The sequence below is a fragment of the Rhinolophus ferrumequinum genome, chromosome 16, assembly GCF_004115265.2.
Source record: "Rhinolophus ferrumequinum isolate MPI-CBG mRhiFer1 chromosome 16, mRhiFer1_v1.p, whole genome shotgun sequence".
NCBI classification, from domain to species: domain Eukaryota; kingdom Metazoa; phylum Chordata; class Mammalia; order Chiroptera; family Rhinolophidae; genus Rhinolophus; species Rhinolophus ferrumequinum.
Window position 1 is genome coordinate 64157826 of NC_046299.1, and position 16072 is coordinate 64173897.

The window sequence follows — 16072 nt, forward strand, 5'->3', positions numbered from 1 at the left end:
TATAATAATAACATAATTCCATTTCATGCTAGTGTAATAACCATATTTCTAAATTCATCCAATTTAAAACTACTTTCTACCTTAATCTCTACCTGTTCTAGACCAGGAACTTCCGTGAAGCTTCAAAGATAGTGTACGTGTGAAGAAGAACATGATCACCTTCTTCACCGTTCCCTAGCTCTGCACCATTACTGTCCCAGGATACAGTGGGTTGAACCAGGAGGGAGAGATAATTAACAGAAGGCACAAAATGCCTGCTCATCTGGTAAAAGCAACCCCTATATGCCAGACGAATAATTGCCAATGTTTTCTCTTATTGAGTGATTGTGAAGGTTCATTGGTAGTCTCCTTCTGAGAATAACTATCCACTTAAAAGTCCAGTAGGGGTCTGGAGAATAATGGTCAAAAGAAGACTGCAGCCTTGGAATCAGAGAAGATGCCTCTATTTTCCATTTCCAAAGATTACAATCCAGATGGGGCAGGAACCCAGTTTCAATCACGAAACTAGGGCAGTGGATCTCAAAGTATGATCCCAGACTAGCAGCATCAGCATCACCTGGGAATTTGTTAGAAATTAAATTTTAGAAAGTATACCAAACAGAATTAGAATCACTGAGAGTGAGGACCTAGCCACCTGTGTCTACTAAGCCCCACAAGTAATTCTGTTCCATGCTCAACTTTGAGAACCTTTGATCTTAGATAAGGCCTTGATCAATGTATTTCACACATGTTTGTTTCATGTTTGACATCAGGGGAGCTTTAACAAATACTGATATCTAGGTCCCACTTCCTCCCACCCATAAATTCAATTTAATTGGTCTGGAATGAGACCTGGGCACTTGCTTTTTTAAAAATCTCCCTTGGTGATTTTGAAATGAAGTCAAGGTTGAGAAACACTTACTTATAGGATGATAGAAAAAAAGATGAAAGGAACTGAAATCTCTAAATGACCATGTGGAGAAAAGCCTCTTGCTAACTTTTATTTGGATCATTGGTGTGAGAGAGATACTTCTCTGTTCTTTAAGTCACATAATTGTTGGTTGTCTTCTTAGAGCAATTTTAGCCTAACTAATACAGGACTCCGTAAGGATGTGAGCCAGAGTGGGTGCTTTACCCTGCTCTGCCCCAGTATTTCCTATCTTGGTCACCTTGGACATGTTGGCCCACTCCAGCTCAATCTTGAGATCCAACCCCCAGTGAGGGCATACCTGATCCATCTCAGCCACCATGGAAGAGCTTCACACTAAGGGAGCAACTGATACACTGGAAGAAAGGGGAGAGTACAGGTCTAAGTGAGTGGAAAGCAGGGGAAATAAAAAGGGAGTAGGTTAGCCTAAGAAATTGGAGTTCCTGGTCAGAGAGTGAGAAAAGGAGGATATAGTTCCAGGAGTAGAGTAGCACCTGTGGGTGCAAGCTCATGACCATACCCATGGGGCTAGGGAGTCGAAGAGCTGGGAGGCAGTAAGGACAATAACATTCTTCCCTGACTATTCCTGCCTCATCTGTCCAGAGCTTGCCCATCGTGTGCTCATAGCCCCACTGAAGGCGGGACAGCCACTAGCAGATTATAAAAAGGAACGCTTTCCTGACTTTGAGTTTCAAAAACTAAGAAGGCCCTCAGATGACCCAGACAATGAATTTGGGAGAAAAGCATGATGAATAAAAATAAGATTTCCACCCTCCTTACTTTACCTCCAGCCTCCCACTAATTAGAAAACTATTCCCTAGGTTATCAGGAGAGGGAAACTTGGGGGAACAATGAGAGTATAGATTTGGGGAGGTTTCAAAGAGAGTGGTCCTGATGTTGTCCCCAGGCTGAGACTTCAGAGAAGTCTGTGGCCTCTGTGAGTAGAGGTGAGCTATGCCTGCCTCCTGGTACAGACCTCACAGAAGCAGCAGGGGGCTCTTCTAGAGGGAGTGGCTGCACTTGATGTCTAAGCAGGGGGATCTTGGGTAACCTCTCAACAGAATGATTTCTGAGAGCCTAGAGCATCACAGAAGGAGACAGGAAGGCAGCTGGCCCCTAAGAGACCATGAAAGTGAGGAAGGATGCACTTCTTCCCACCCCCGTGACCTGCATTTGCAAATGTCACTAGTACCAGAACTCTCTCTCCCCCAAATTTCAGCCTCAGCCATAAGAGGAGAATCTGTGTTGGCTAACATGAGGATTCCCTCACTTCCACAGAGTAGGGGCTGGAATTAGAATTAGTAGCAATCATGTTTCTTGTATGCCTGCGTTATGGACTGCAATCCTACCCATTGCAGTAGAGCACAGGATGAGTAGGAGAGGCAGATGTCAGAGGATGGAGGCAGAATATGCACTGGAGGGAAAGACAGGTACAGGGTGAATGTCACCAGGTCTTCCTAACTCCATAAACAGGGTCTCCACTTTCCTCAGGTATATACTTCTTAAACCCTCCTGGAAACTGTCATGGTGGGGTGGGGTAAGCAGGGAGGCATCCTAGAATTTGGCAGGTTGGCAGTTGGTCCCAGCTTTGAGCTGAAAAAAAAGATTCAACTGCTACCAAGAACTACTTTTTGCTTCTTTTCTAACTTTTTTTTTTTGTTACTCTCATGACCCAATAGCAAATCAATAGATCAACTCAGTGAAATAACCAAAAAGTGACTGCCCTGGGCTAGTCCATCCATTCATTCAACTGACTTTTGTCTCAGGCAGCAGCGTAGGAGCTACTGATTCTGACACCATCACTGGGGAGATTCACAGAGGAAGGAGTTGTTGAAAGGTGAGACTTGAAAGGTGAATACAGTATCATGGACAAGAGAGGGAAGGGTGAGCAATTCATCACCAAGACACATGAAGAAAGGCTATTGGGTCCGCAACCCAGAGATCAGGGGCCATGGCTGTTTTCCTCTGTGTTCCCATCACCCAGCAGAGAAACTGACCCAAGGTAGACACATAGAGAGAAACATGGATGGGTAGGGTGAATGAAGGTACTGAAGCTATTTCAAGCAAGGGGAAGAAGACTCAGGGAGCCCAAAAGGAATACAATAGAATAAGAAGCAAATTCAAATTTGTAACACAGTCAGCCGAGCCCCCAACTCATCCTTATCTCAAGCTGGTCCGTCTGCTTGAGGTGCTGCCTTCCGAGCCTCGGGGATGAGCTCCAGTTCAGGCTGGGAGCTGGCGAGATGATGGATGCACAGACTGCCCTTCCACCCTCTCGCCCCACCTGACCACCGCACTCCAGCCCTGCCCAACTCCACGTGGGTGTCTCAATGGCAGCCTCCCTCTCACGTGGGCTGTTGCTGTTCCACCTCCTGGAAAGTCGCTGCCTTCCTCTCTGGTCTGGTAAACTCTGATTTTCCGTTAGGTCCATCTGAAGACCCAGGAAGGAGTCTCCACTCTATTGTGTGGGTTTCCTCTCCCTACTGCTGACAGGCTGTTAGGGGGTTGGTTCCCCACCTCCATACTTCATCTCTCCCCCCATCTAGAACATGTGGGGTTATTTTACTCCTCTTAGGCTATTCCAAACACCAGAGAAACAATCCCAACTACCTGTCACCCAGGCAAAAGCAGAGACACCACCTGAGACCAGAGAATTAAATGTTACAACAGGATGTGTACACACATCAGCTGAAACGTGGTCCCAGCAGAGGTTAGGGGGGACTGTCCCTCTGCCTCTCCGTGCCTCCCAGCAGCTCCCCTCTGCTCTGCAGTTTGGCCATCAGCAGCCCAGCACGGCACCTCAACCGTGCCCCCAGAATCAGAATCTGGGTCAAGTTATGTTGTTTTTAAGATATACAGACCTAAATGTTCTGCCTCCAGGCCAGTGTAATCGTTTATGCAGAACTGGGGAAGTAGTCCCTTAAATCCCCTCTGGCCCCTCCACATTAGTCAGCATGAGCTTGCAATACAGGTTCTCCTCCAGCCCCTGCAGTGAGGAGGGACAATGTCACTAATGGCTGGACCTCCGCCAGAGCCAGCGAGTGCGCCAAGGCTGGGCCAGCTGCTGCCTGGCCTTGTATGATGCCACAGACCCCACAGGACATGCAGGGAGGACGTAGGGACTGACTATCAGCCAAGCATGGGGAAGGGACAGTAGAGCAAATACAGCAAGCTTACCCATCCCCTCTAAAAATCGGCCCATAATTACATAGGACTAGGAACAGGGATGGTTACCTATTTACAGAGGCCATTGTAAGATGTCCTCGTAACAGAGCAATGGGCAGGTGGGTAGCATCATGGATTTCTGAAGAAAAATGGCAACCTTAATGTGCGTATTTGTACAAGTATGTATGAGTGGGAGCAATTGCATGTGCACACACATACACCCACACACATGTAGTAGGGACTAAATGCAGGCCTCTGGACCATGCCAGTTCTGCTCAGTTTAGACCTCATTTCTTGGCGAAACTGTTCCTGGTTCTCCAGTAGCTGCCCCTTCCTGGGTGCTCAAGGAACAACCTGTGTGCCCCCACTTGAGCACTTGTCCTTCTGCGTGTAAGTGTCCAAGGCACACAGTTTCTGAGTGGTATGACCAGAGTCTGGACCACAGTAGATCTGACATGAGACTGAGGGCTCACGAGTGACAGTGTTTCCTGTCATACCTCCAAGGACCAGCAGACACTAGGGTTTACACTGTCACCTCCCACCACAGCCATTCTGCATACAGTCTCAGCTCAGTGCCTTACAACAAGCATTGGTTTCTCTCTCTGGGTTGGGGTTAGTGACAGTTCAGAGGGGATTAGCTGGGGATAGCTGCAGCCTAGACCAGCACTGCCGGGGCAGGACCTTCTCAAGGCAGAGGGCAGAAGCACAAGATTCTGAACCACATCTCTCAACCACACCAAATCATCTGATCACAATTCCATCATCCAAAGTAAGTCACACAGCCAAACCCCATTCCTGAGGGGCAAAGAAGTACAGCTCTCCCTCAGCGAGCCGTGGTCAGACGGTGCACCGATAGGACCATCTATCACGGAATTCAACAGAGTTGGTCTTGTCAGTCCCACTAGATTGTGGGCCTGTGTGCAGGGACGGTGTATCACACACTTTTGTTGACCTTCACCCTCGACCTCAACACTTAGCTCAGTGCTCACCTTGTTCATAGTGTATTAGAGAAGGTACAAGATACTTTCAGGCAAAGACACACAAAGCCTTGCTTCTTTGCCCAACCTGACCACCATCCTTTGGGAGACTCACCTCCTCATGGCCCATTATGATGGTTAATTTTATGTGTCAACTTGGCTAGCCTATGGTGCCCAGATATTTGGTCAAACAATTGTCTCAATATTGTTATGAAGGTATTTTAAAGATGAGATCAACATTTAAATCAGTAGTCTTTGAGTAAAGCAGGTTACCCCCCATACTGTGTGGACCTCATCAATCAGTTGAAGGAATTTAAAAAAATAAATAAATAAATAAAAAGACTGAGGTCTCCCAGGGAAGAAGGAATTCTGCCTCCAACCTTTGGATGCAAGCTGCAACATCAACTCTTGCCTCGGTCTGCCTTGCAGATTTCAGTCTTGTCAGCTGACTTTCTTAAGGCAGAGGACAGAAGCACAAGATTCCAAGCCATACCAACACAATCTCATGAGCCAATTCCTTAAAGTTCTCTCTTTCTCTCTGTGTATATACACACATCCCGTTCTTTCTATTTTTTCTGGAGAACCCTGACTAATCCACCCATCAAACACACCTGTCCTCTGAGGCCCTCCTCCTGCAGGGCCTTCCACAGCCTGGACTGGGCATGATCTACAAATGGTTGTGGGGACAGAGTCCCAGAGAGCAGTTTCCAGGCTCTCGGCCTCGCCTGGGGTGGGAGCTGGCTCTTGGTGTTGGCTGTAGCCGGTTAGCCAATTGGCTGCTGATGTAGCTGCTGTGGCTCATTGGTTGGTTGGCTGGTTGGCAGGCAGAAAAAGTGGACAGCGGACTGCAGATCGTGTGGATCCTACTTCATGTGTCTCGCCCGGCCACCAGCGAGAATACAGTGGTATGACTCCGTGGGCTCCGTGGGTGTTCCTTTTTGGCCTAGCCATATCCTGCGTTCTCATGTGGGGCGCAGGAGCTGAGACCCTGTGCGACACCCTGCATGACAATGGTCATTGGTCAAAGCGGAAAAGGTCAGTCCCCTTTAAGAAACCTCAGAACACAGAAGAGTCCAGAGCAGATCCTCCCTGAGATGGGCTGGCTTGCTTCTGCTTCTGTCCCCACGTCATGGGTAACACACCAAAGCTTCCCCAACATTTAATCCCTTAAGATGATCCTCAAGAGGAGCAAAAATGCTCAGTGGCCAGATAAGTTTGGAAGACACTGGGGAAGCTCCCTAAATTTCCAAGAAGTTCTGCAGCAAAATAAAAGACAACATCAACAACAAAAGCCCCCAAACCCAACCTGTTTAACCTTGTTTAATGTAGCCAGATCCTGCCCTTCACCCACGATCTGAAATACCCTCAGAAGATAATGCACCAGCTGCCAGAAATCAAAGAACTTGGGGAACTAAAATCAGGCAAAGTGAAGTCAAACTTCAGGCACTAAGTCGTTTGGCATTCACTATCGTTAGCATTTCCCCAAGCCTAAGTCAAATAATGATGCTTCTTGCCACGAGAGACCCTCGGAAAACGCCCTGGGTGGGGCCAGTACCGCCAAGCACTGCTGGAAGAGATTCTCCCTCTCCTGGGGTAGGTGGACAGTAGACCATCTCTTCATCATTCTGTAAGGCACACCAAGACCTCAGGCATGTCTTCCAAAATAAAAGTGGTCTATGCCTCTGCTCTGAGGGAGGACAACACATAGCTTCTGTCTCAAGCAGATGTTTGAAAGCCCCTTTCTATTAAAATCCTGCTTATTTACTCTTTTGATATATTTCTTAAATAAATTGGGGAAGAACTTGTCTCTTTATGCCTCAAATAGGACTAAGGAAAGGTTTATAGCTGTCACCATGGACCCACAGATTTGTTCCAAAGAAGATGATAGAAGTCAGAACATTCCTCACTTCTTGCTGAAATAGTCACCCAACAGTCCTTAGAGGGGCTTGACTGAGGCCACAGGAAAATCCACCAGGTTCCCCAGGCCCCCATTGCCGAGCAAGCCCCACCGACTCCACAGACCAGGGCCACGTGGATTCTCTCTGAATCCCAGTTTCCCCTGCCGGTAGGTAATGCCTGGAGGCCAAGTGGTACTGTACAAAACTGGGCATATAGATGAGTGAAACACTCAGACTGCGCTCGTCTCTGGGTGGCCTGTGAGTCCCACTTCAGGGAGAACGAAGCATCAGACTATACTGCAGCCCAGAGAGAGCACACAGCTGGGTCTCTGCAGGCCCTAAAACGCCTTCTGTGTACCAAGGGCCTGACAGACATGATCGCACTGAATCCTCAGGAAATAGGAACTCACCCAAGATCACATCAGCAAGGGGCAGATTCTGAATTCAAATCCAGGTCTTCCAACTGTTGATTTCAGATGTCTTGATTCTTCTTAGAAAGCGGTCAGTTCATAATCCTAAAATGACCCAGACAAAGCAAGACATTTTGACTTTGCCATTTTAACTCCAGTGACATTTTGACCAAATTGCCGGGGTTGGGAGGAGGATTTGTTAAAAACAGTCAACACAGAATACAATAGGTAAAACTGCACAGATAAAAATTTTAACTGACTAATGAAATGGAGGAATTAATAACAGTGACGCCTAAAGAAAACTCAGGGAGGTAGAAGTGATAGTGGCAAAATTTGATCATGGCTTTTAAAGCCCAATGGATAAATAAAATCTTCTCTGAGAAATTTACAAGGAAAATAATTTATCCCAGTGAAAATATTTTCCATGAAATAAAAATTTAAAGAGCCAGATAGATGGACAGGTAATTGACACATCAGAAGGACGGAATGTCATTCTCCTGAATAACCAGGCAGTGGCAGCAAAGACCAGTAATGGAATCATCCAGGCCAGTGGTCTTCCGCTTGGTCTCTGGACCAGCAGCCTATTCAGGGAAGATGTAAGATAATTTCAGGCAAGGACAAAAAAAGCCCTGCTGGGAATTTGTTAGAAATCCAAATCCAAATCCAGTGAATCAGAAACTGCTAGTGGGCAGGGCCGGTACTCTGCATTTTAACAAGCCCTCCAGGTGACCCTGATGGCCCTCAGGGAACCTACAGCCAAGCTCCCGTCAGTTTTCTCCGAAATGAGCAGGCACTGCTGTAGGGATTGAGTACGTGTTTCCTTGTTTCAAGAAATAAAACACAACTGACGGTCTGGTTGGGGGGCTTGCTGCTGCTGCTTTAAACCCGTCTCCAGCTCAGAAACAGGGAAGGATGGTCAGAGGTCTGCCTGCGAGAACAGCTCCCAGGCTGGCCACCTCAGCCCCACTGTCCTGGCCCAGACACAGGGGCTGCCCCGTCTCCAGCCTACCTTCCTCCTGCCTTGATGCTTTTCACTCTGATTACCAGGAAGTGGCACTTGTCCTGTTTATCTTAGGTCTCTTCATGGAAAGGAACCCACTATCAATTCCAGGGAACAGGATCTGCAGTCCTGAGCCAGGTCCCTCCCCAGCGTGGTGCTGAGGTCAGACTCTATACACCATGGAGCTCTCTCTTTCCATAGTTCTCCAGTTGATAAATTAGAGGGAAAATCCAGACCTGGCCCTTACATTCCGCCAGTTCCGCTTTGGTTTCTCCCATGAAAGCCTGGGCTACGCTCACCATCATACCCCATGAGGGTATCCTTGCAGTGATGACTGGAGGGAAGTGATTAGATGATGCTGTTGCCCACAGAGCCTTGAAACAAGGTCTGGGTACAGCAGCTGAAAGCGCATGGACTCCGGAAGGAGACACACCTGTTCTAGGCTCAGCTCTGCCACTTTCTGCAGGGTTTGCATAAATCACCAAGCCTTGCCACACCTCAATTTCTACATATGTAAAATTAAACTAAAACTACATTTTTCACAGGTTCGCTAAGCTATCAACCATGTCAATGTCTGGCACAGTATGTAGTACCTAGAGGCCCTCGGCACATGGAAATAATCGTCCCTTCCCTCAGGAAGTAGTGAGGCTCTGCCCAACAGTATATGAGCTGACATTGTCACCCATTTTGTCAGAGACTTTGTAGAGCAGAGGTTACAAAGTCAAGTGCCTACAAGAGGCGAGAGATGCAGGAGACTAGCAGAAATTAGTGCAGTAGCTGGACAGGGCTGTGAGAAGCTGGTGACTGCATGTTCTGTCTAAAGGCGGTTGCTACCCAGCCTAGAAAGCTGGTGCAGGTGGAAAAGAGGGCCCTGAGTCATCCGACTTTCTTGTTTCTCAACAGAAATTGAGATGCTTACGTGAAGCCCAGGCTACAGCCTGCCACCTGAGGACCACAGCAGACAGGCTCCATGTCCCAGGTCACACATACCTGTGCCAAGCTGAACCATCACCTTTGGAGGCACAAAAGGAGGGAAGAGCCTGGCCCCTGGTCAGTAGACCTGCCTTTGCACCTTGGCTCTAGCACTCACTCACTGTGGAATCTTGCACACCACGATGACCAACACAAGCCTCTTTTCCATCTGTGAAATGGGGCTAGTAATCACACCTACTTCACCAGTCTTCGTGGGAGTTAAGTGAAACCATGTGTGAAAGAGCTTTGAGACTTGAATGTGAGGTGCTCCTGTTAATCGGTGATAACAAGTCCCATTTGATTAACACCACTAGGGAGGCACATTATAGCCAAAATTAGGTTTGTGAACTTGCTGCACCAAGGGAGACAGCACACCCAGGCAGCTGTGGGCCCCCTACCAGAGGTGACAGGGCCACTGAAGGATTTGGGGTAAGGGCAGAGCGCAGGAACAAATTTAGATGAAGGAGTGTCTGACAGTCGAGATGGAACAAGGCTGTGTGTAAAGGGATCTGAGCTGAGAGGTGGACCCGGGGTCCCGTTTCCTTAGAAACTACAAAGGTAAGGTCACATGGGATATTGTATCTGAAAATCCCTTCCCCGGAGCTCTGCACCTGGGTTAGAGGTGGGGGCTGGTTCTGAGCCACTGTGAGCCCCTGGCTCAGGGCCTCCCCTGATGACCAGCATGTCCCGTTCCCGGCTGTGATTTTAGAGAGCAGGTCCCTCAGCACCACGTCCTCAGTATTCTGACAGACATGGTGTAAGAACAATAGTAGGTGCCCTCCAGTGCTGCACAGGCCGAGTCTGTTATGGGACTCAGAACACCTGCCCCTGAGCCCAGCTCTGCCGCTTCCCAGCTCCGGACTCCTTGCTCACTTAACCTCGCAGAACCTGCTTGGGGACAAGTACAGATACACAACCCTTAATCAGCAATTTCAAAATCTAAAAAGCAATAAAAGCCAAGATATATATAGATAGATAGATAGATAGATAGATAGATAGATAGATAGATAGATAGATATAGATATAGATATATAGATAGATAGATTTTCTTTTTTTCTTTTCTTTTTCTTTTTTTTTTTTTTGGTAACTTATGAGACTACAAAACTTGTCTTAACCTGCCTGAACTGACATGAGTCTATTTATGGTCTCTATTGATTCTGTGAAGTGTGAATATTTGTATATTTCTCTGCAGAAAATATTGATGGATTTGATCTGCTCCCCCAGGTCCTCCTGGAGAGTTGTAAACGATACAGTATACGCACAATCTTATTTTCCTAAAACATGAAAGATTTTCAATTCCCCAAACCATAAGGCCCAGAGTTTCAGATAAGGATTTGTGCACCGCTGGCAGCTCGCTCCCCGGTGGCTGGGCAGTAAGCGTGGTGCCTGTGGAGAGTTGCCCCACACAGTGAACAGAGTGCAGACATGCCAGCCATCAGCGTTGCAGCTACATGCTCTGAGGCCTTTCTCCCCTCCCTGGGCTCCTCTCCCGGGTCTCACCTCCTTCCTTGGGGTCTTGGGCACTTTGCCCTGACCCCACCCTCCAGCCCTCCACCACCAGTTCTGCGGCTATCCTCCTGGGTGAGGCCCCCCTTCCCAGGACAGGTGTTTTACCAGATACGGCCTTCCATTCCACCAGGACACCCCCAGATCCTGTCTTTCATCTCACCTCCGAGCCCTCAGCCTGGCCTCTCAAATTCAGGAGCAAGGCCAAACCAACTCTATTTGGCAGCTTCACCTTCCACCCCAGATCTGCACACCCCACTCCTGATGCTCAGGGCCTGATTAGAAGGGAGGACGTCACACGGGATTTGATGGGTCACCATGTCTCCCATCATTCAGTGGCAGGGCCTGCTGGCCCAGTTCCATGGAGCTGATGCAGAACACTGCGGATCTGGAGGCTTCCTGGAAGCTCCTGGTTGTCTCCTAGGATTTCCAAGCCTCCTGAACAAGCCATTTGACCATCCTCTGTGCCTCCTTCACCTCCCGGGTGACTACTGGAGGACACCACCTTGCCATCTGGGATCTGTGTCCCTTTCAGAAAGCCTGGGGCCGGCTGCTGTGGGTGGTGGTCTCCCCACCCATGAGATGCGGTTGCGGATTTTCACTAAGACAGAGCCCACTCAGGCTTCACACCCTGCTGGGGCCAGGCTCTGACCAGCTCCCTCCTAAGGGGGTGTGGGAACAAGCCCTAGGAGAAAGAGGGTACAGATCCCCCAGGCAGAGGAATATGGGGACAGTCTCGGTGATGGCTTTATTGAGACCCAGGACAAGCTAAGTGAGGTCTGGAAGACCAGTGACTGTGGGGTCAGAGGTCAGCTCGCTGGGCTGAGGTCACAGCTCAGGTCACTTGGGTTGTGTCCCAGCACATTCACGATCCAGCAGTGGGTAGATGCCATTGGTCCTCTCCCCTCCTGCTTCCCTTTTCAAAGTCACACGTCATCAGCTGAGGGTACCCCTTCCTTCCCTACCTGGTTCTATGGACAGCGACTCCTCCACATTACCCACTTCCCTCAAACACCCCCTCTACCTCTGGGCTTTTCTGAATCCTGACTTTCTCCAGGGACACCATTTCTTTCCCATCCTCCCTCTGGATTAATTCAACAGCCTCTCAAGGGCATTGGAGCCCCTGCCACCTCCAGGACCCCTCAGGACCCCCCGTCAGAGGGACCATGGATTCAGCCATTGCTGCATATCATTAATTGTCATCCAAACTGCAGCCAAAACAAAGAATGGCCCAGAGGTTTCCCCTGCGTTAACACACTTCTGGGGGTGGTTGTGAGTCAGATTCCCCGACTCCCAGCCCTCCCCTAAGAGCAGCAGGGGGTCAGACACCAGGAAGCACCCCGTCCTTTCAGCAGCATCCTCAACCCCTCCATCCATTCCAGCCCAGTAGCCAGTGCTGGGCCCTGGGTGGCTGGCTTCTCCCCTCTTTCTAACTGACTTTCAACTCTGTACCCCAACCTTGTTCCCCTATCCACGTGCCCTCCACAGACATCCATTCCAGGGAGGGGAGACACACACACTGGAAAAATATTAAGCAGCCAAGGGGGATGAGAAGTGCTGGGTGCAGTTTTAAGCAAGGTGGTCTGGGAAGGCTTCATTAACAAGAGCAGATGGGAAGGAGATGAGGGAATGAGACATACAGGTGGATTATTTTCCAGGCAGAGGGGAGAGCATATGCAAGGGACACTGGGTGGGTTGAGGCATGGTGGGGACCTTCCCAGCTGCAGTGACGATGGGGTCTAGGCCAGTGTGGCACTGACTTCTAATCATCAAAGGATAGTAATTAAACAAGATAGCATGGTTTCTCTATTAGCTTGGTTTTTATCTCTTTTTTTTAAGGTAATAACCTGGGTGCTGTCGGGGAGGGGCTGGGAAAGCACCTTCATAGTTAATAGGAATGGAATCCAGCGTCGTGCTTTTAGAAAACCATTTGGCTTTATGCATTAGAGGTGTGAAATGGTCCTACCGTTTGGATCAGTCATTCCACTTCTGAGACTGTATCCTTAATAAAAATCCCAAACATGGGGATCCGTATATGGTTCCCTTCAATTCACCATGGAAAGCTAACTGGCTCCCCAGGGCCTGGCACACAGCCTCTGCCCTGCAGTCCCAGGGCTCTGCACTCCAGTGCCCCACCCCTACACCCAGCCGCCTGGCCCAGCCTCCCACCTGGAGCACCTGCCACAGGGTGTGACCTCCATCATCTCCTCTCTCCCACACCTCTGGCCCAGCCAGGCTCCATCCCCTGCTTAGGAAAGAGTCCCCTTCCTCTCTTTTGAAAAACACCCGGACTGATCCTCAGCCAGGTGCCTCTCTCCATCCCTCCTCCTAGGGTCTGAAGCTGGGTCAGCCTCTTGCTCCCACCATGAGTAGAGGGTCTTATCTGGTGGTCTTCCACATGGGGTACAGCCTGGGCTCTTCCTTAGTCCCTGGGACTGCTCATGGAGTCCCATCCTCTCACGAAGGATGGCTGAGAAGGGCTGTTTGGGGTGAGGCTTGGCCCTGCTGTCCTCCCTCCTTCCGGCCACTAGGGGACAGACAGGGGCTTTCTGAGCCCAACAACCTGCAGACTAAAACACTCCACAAGGGAGGCTGGAATTTTCTCACTATCTTGGGCTAAAGGAGAAGAATGTTCCAGGTCATGCAGTCTGCTACCAGATGGCATCCAAGAAGTTCAGGTGAGGAAACGGCACCTGTCCACCTGTCCCTTGCTCACTTACAAACCCAGGGATGGTCCACTCTGTGCCAGCCTGGCCAGGCATGGAATCCCCACCAATGGTCAAGCACCCCACTGGGACCCCACAGCCTTGGGGAGACAGACACGTGCCTTATGAGGGGTGCGCATATGTGCCATTATCAACTGTTAGTTGAAACTAGCTTTAAATGAAGTTCAAGTAACGGCATCCGAATCACCTGGGAAAACAATGCTCTGGTTAGTCTTCTCGACACTCAAAGCTGATCATGTTTTCAACTGAGTTGGAGTGCCTCCCACTGACTCGCCCCCACAGACACCATCCCCAGTTCCAGGTCCCCACACATATGTGGGAAGAGGGAGGCCACGTCTGTATTCATCTCTCCAGATAGGAAGTCCCTGTGTCCCTGCCCGTGTCACCATTTGGAGCTCCAGGACTATTCAGGGATTCCCCTCCCCGGCTCAAGTAGCCCGGAGTTGGGCCTCTGTAGGACTGGACTCGTGTGGCCTAGGACTGGACTCGTGTGACCAGGATTGCCAGAGCTGGGGTCAGTCAGGGATGTCCCAGGCCACCTGCCCTAAAGGGCCAGTTCTTTCCACCAAGATATAGGCTATTTCTCCAGGATCGCCCACATCACCAGGAGTTTGGGGGTCAGAATCCCCACCTTGCTGACCCAGACTTTCTCCCAGAGACCTCGCCTCAGGGTCTCATCTTGCTCCAAATCCACAGTGCAGCCCCCAGTGTTTTTCAGATGTGTTTTAACATCTTTGTACCTCAACAAGAAAGGATCGGCACTCTGGTCACTTTCCTCCTTGAGAACACCTCCAAAAAGAGCCACTTTTCATTGGTTCCACACGTTCCAGGAACAGTGCCAGGTGCTGGGGAACAGTGGTGACAGACCTGAGAAGATCATAGCTCATGTATGTGAAGCACTGGCCATCGTCAGAGCACAATCACGGGCAGGGTTAGGGGTTGTCCTGCAGTTGGCAGTCCCACCCACGCATCCACCAGCCCTCCTGACACCCAGGCTCTGCCTGTTCCCAGCTTATCCCCTGAGCACAAACCGCAGGTGAGGAGGGGATCCCCATGCCCCTCACTTCAGCACAAGCTAACTGCACCCCCTCCCCCCAGTCCCTGGAGGGGCAAGAACAACATTCTGGGCAGAGTCAGCCACTATGGGAGTCAACCCTGGAGGGGGTGTGAATGCTCCATCTCTTTTGTTCCTTCCAGCAACTTCCCACGGGTGTGTAAGGAGCTGGGAGCTGCCCCTGCAGTGGGCTCAAGACAGCCTCCTGTCCCACTACGTCACCCAGCCCCTCCAGCACTGACCCATCATCAAAACCACATTTGTAGGTTTGGGAACAGGGGCTCTGGAGCCACCTGCCAGGTGCAAACCCCAGCTCTGTTCCTTGCTACCAAGTGACTTGGAATGAATTACTTCACCTCTCTGGGTCTCTGTTTCATCCGATATAAATGGGAGGGAATAACATTATCAACATTATAAGGTTGTTGTGAGGAAGAAGTGAGCCAGTGTTAAGCTTTTCAAAATGCAGGTCACCAACCATTTGTTGGTTATAAAACCAAGTTAGTGGGTTGTAACCAGCATTTAACATAAATACAGTGGAAACAAGAGTATGCTTCACTTGGGGGCTGGGGGGGGGGGCAGGTAGGGTTTGGTACCCACAGCTGCATGTGTATGTAGCACAAACTCTTCCCAGATGCTTTTCTGCCCCTGAGGCCCTATTGTGGGCCTGGGAGATGATTGATGGATCAAATACAGGTGGAGAGAAAACATGAACTCAAACCCAAGGAGCCCTCCTGGTGGCGCTAGGGTAGAGGCATGTGCCTGGGGGCCAGGCTGCTCCCCAGGTGAGTAACCCATTCTGCTGGACAACAGTGGGACCAGACCTGGCAGGACCCAAAGGTCCTGAAAAGGCTGCTGTGTGCCTGTGGCTGGGAGTGCTAGGAGAGGCAGTGTGGGGAAGAGCTGGGGTCACATACCAAGGGGCTGGAAAGCCATGGTTAGCTTGTGAACTTGACCCTAGGCAATAGCATTCAAAACAAGAGGATGATTGATTTCACAGATACATATTGAGTGTCTACTATGGGGAAGATTTATGTTTTTAAAAGTTGACTGTGAGAGCAGTTTAGGAAGTCAAGAGCTGGGGCAACACCAGAGGCAGCAGAATCTACCGAGAGGCTACTGAGAGATTAAGGACAGGACAGAATGTCTGGAGAAGGAGGACATTCTGTACCTGGGGCTGGATGGCCCCCAACACCCAGGGGACTGCTATGATCCTACACACAGGATAGGGAAGGAAGAGGCAGGGCTTTGAAGGCCATAGAGGAATTCCACAGGCCCCCAAAGCACGGATGCCACATGGCCACGTGGACAAACCAATGGCATGAATCAGGAAACTTGGTGACCTTGGTACATTACTCAACCCCCTGCACTGCCAATTATAAAATGGGGCCCAGAAGAGGACTTAGCTCATATGAATGTGATTGAAAGAGACTGAAAGCTAATAATGGTAAAAGCCTTCT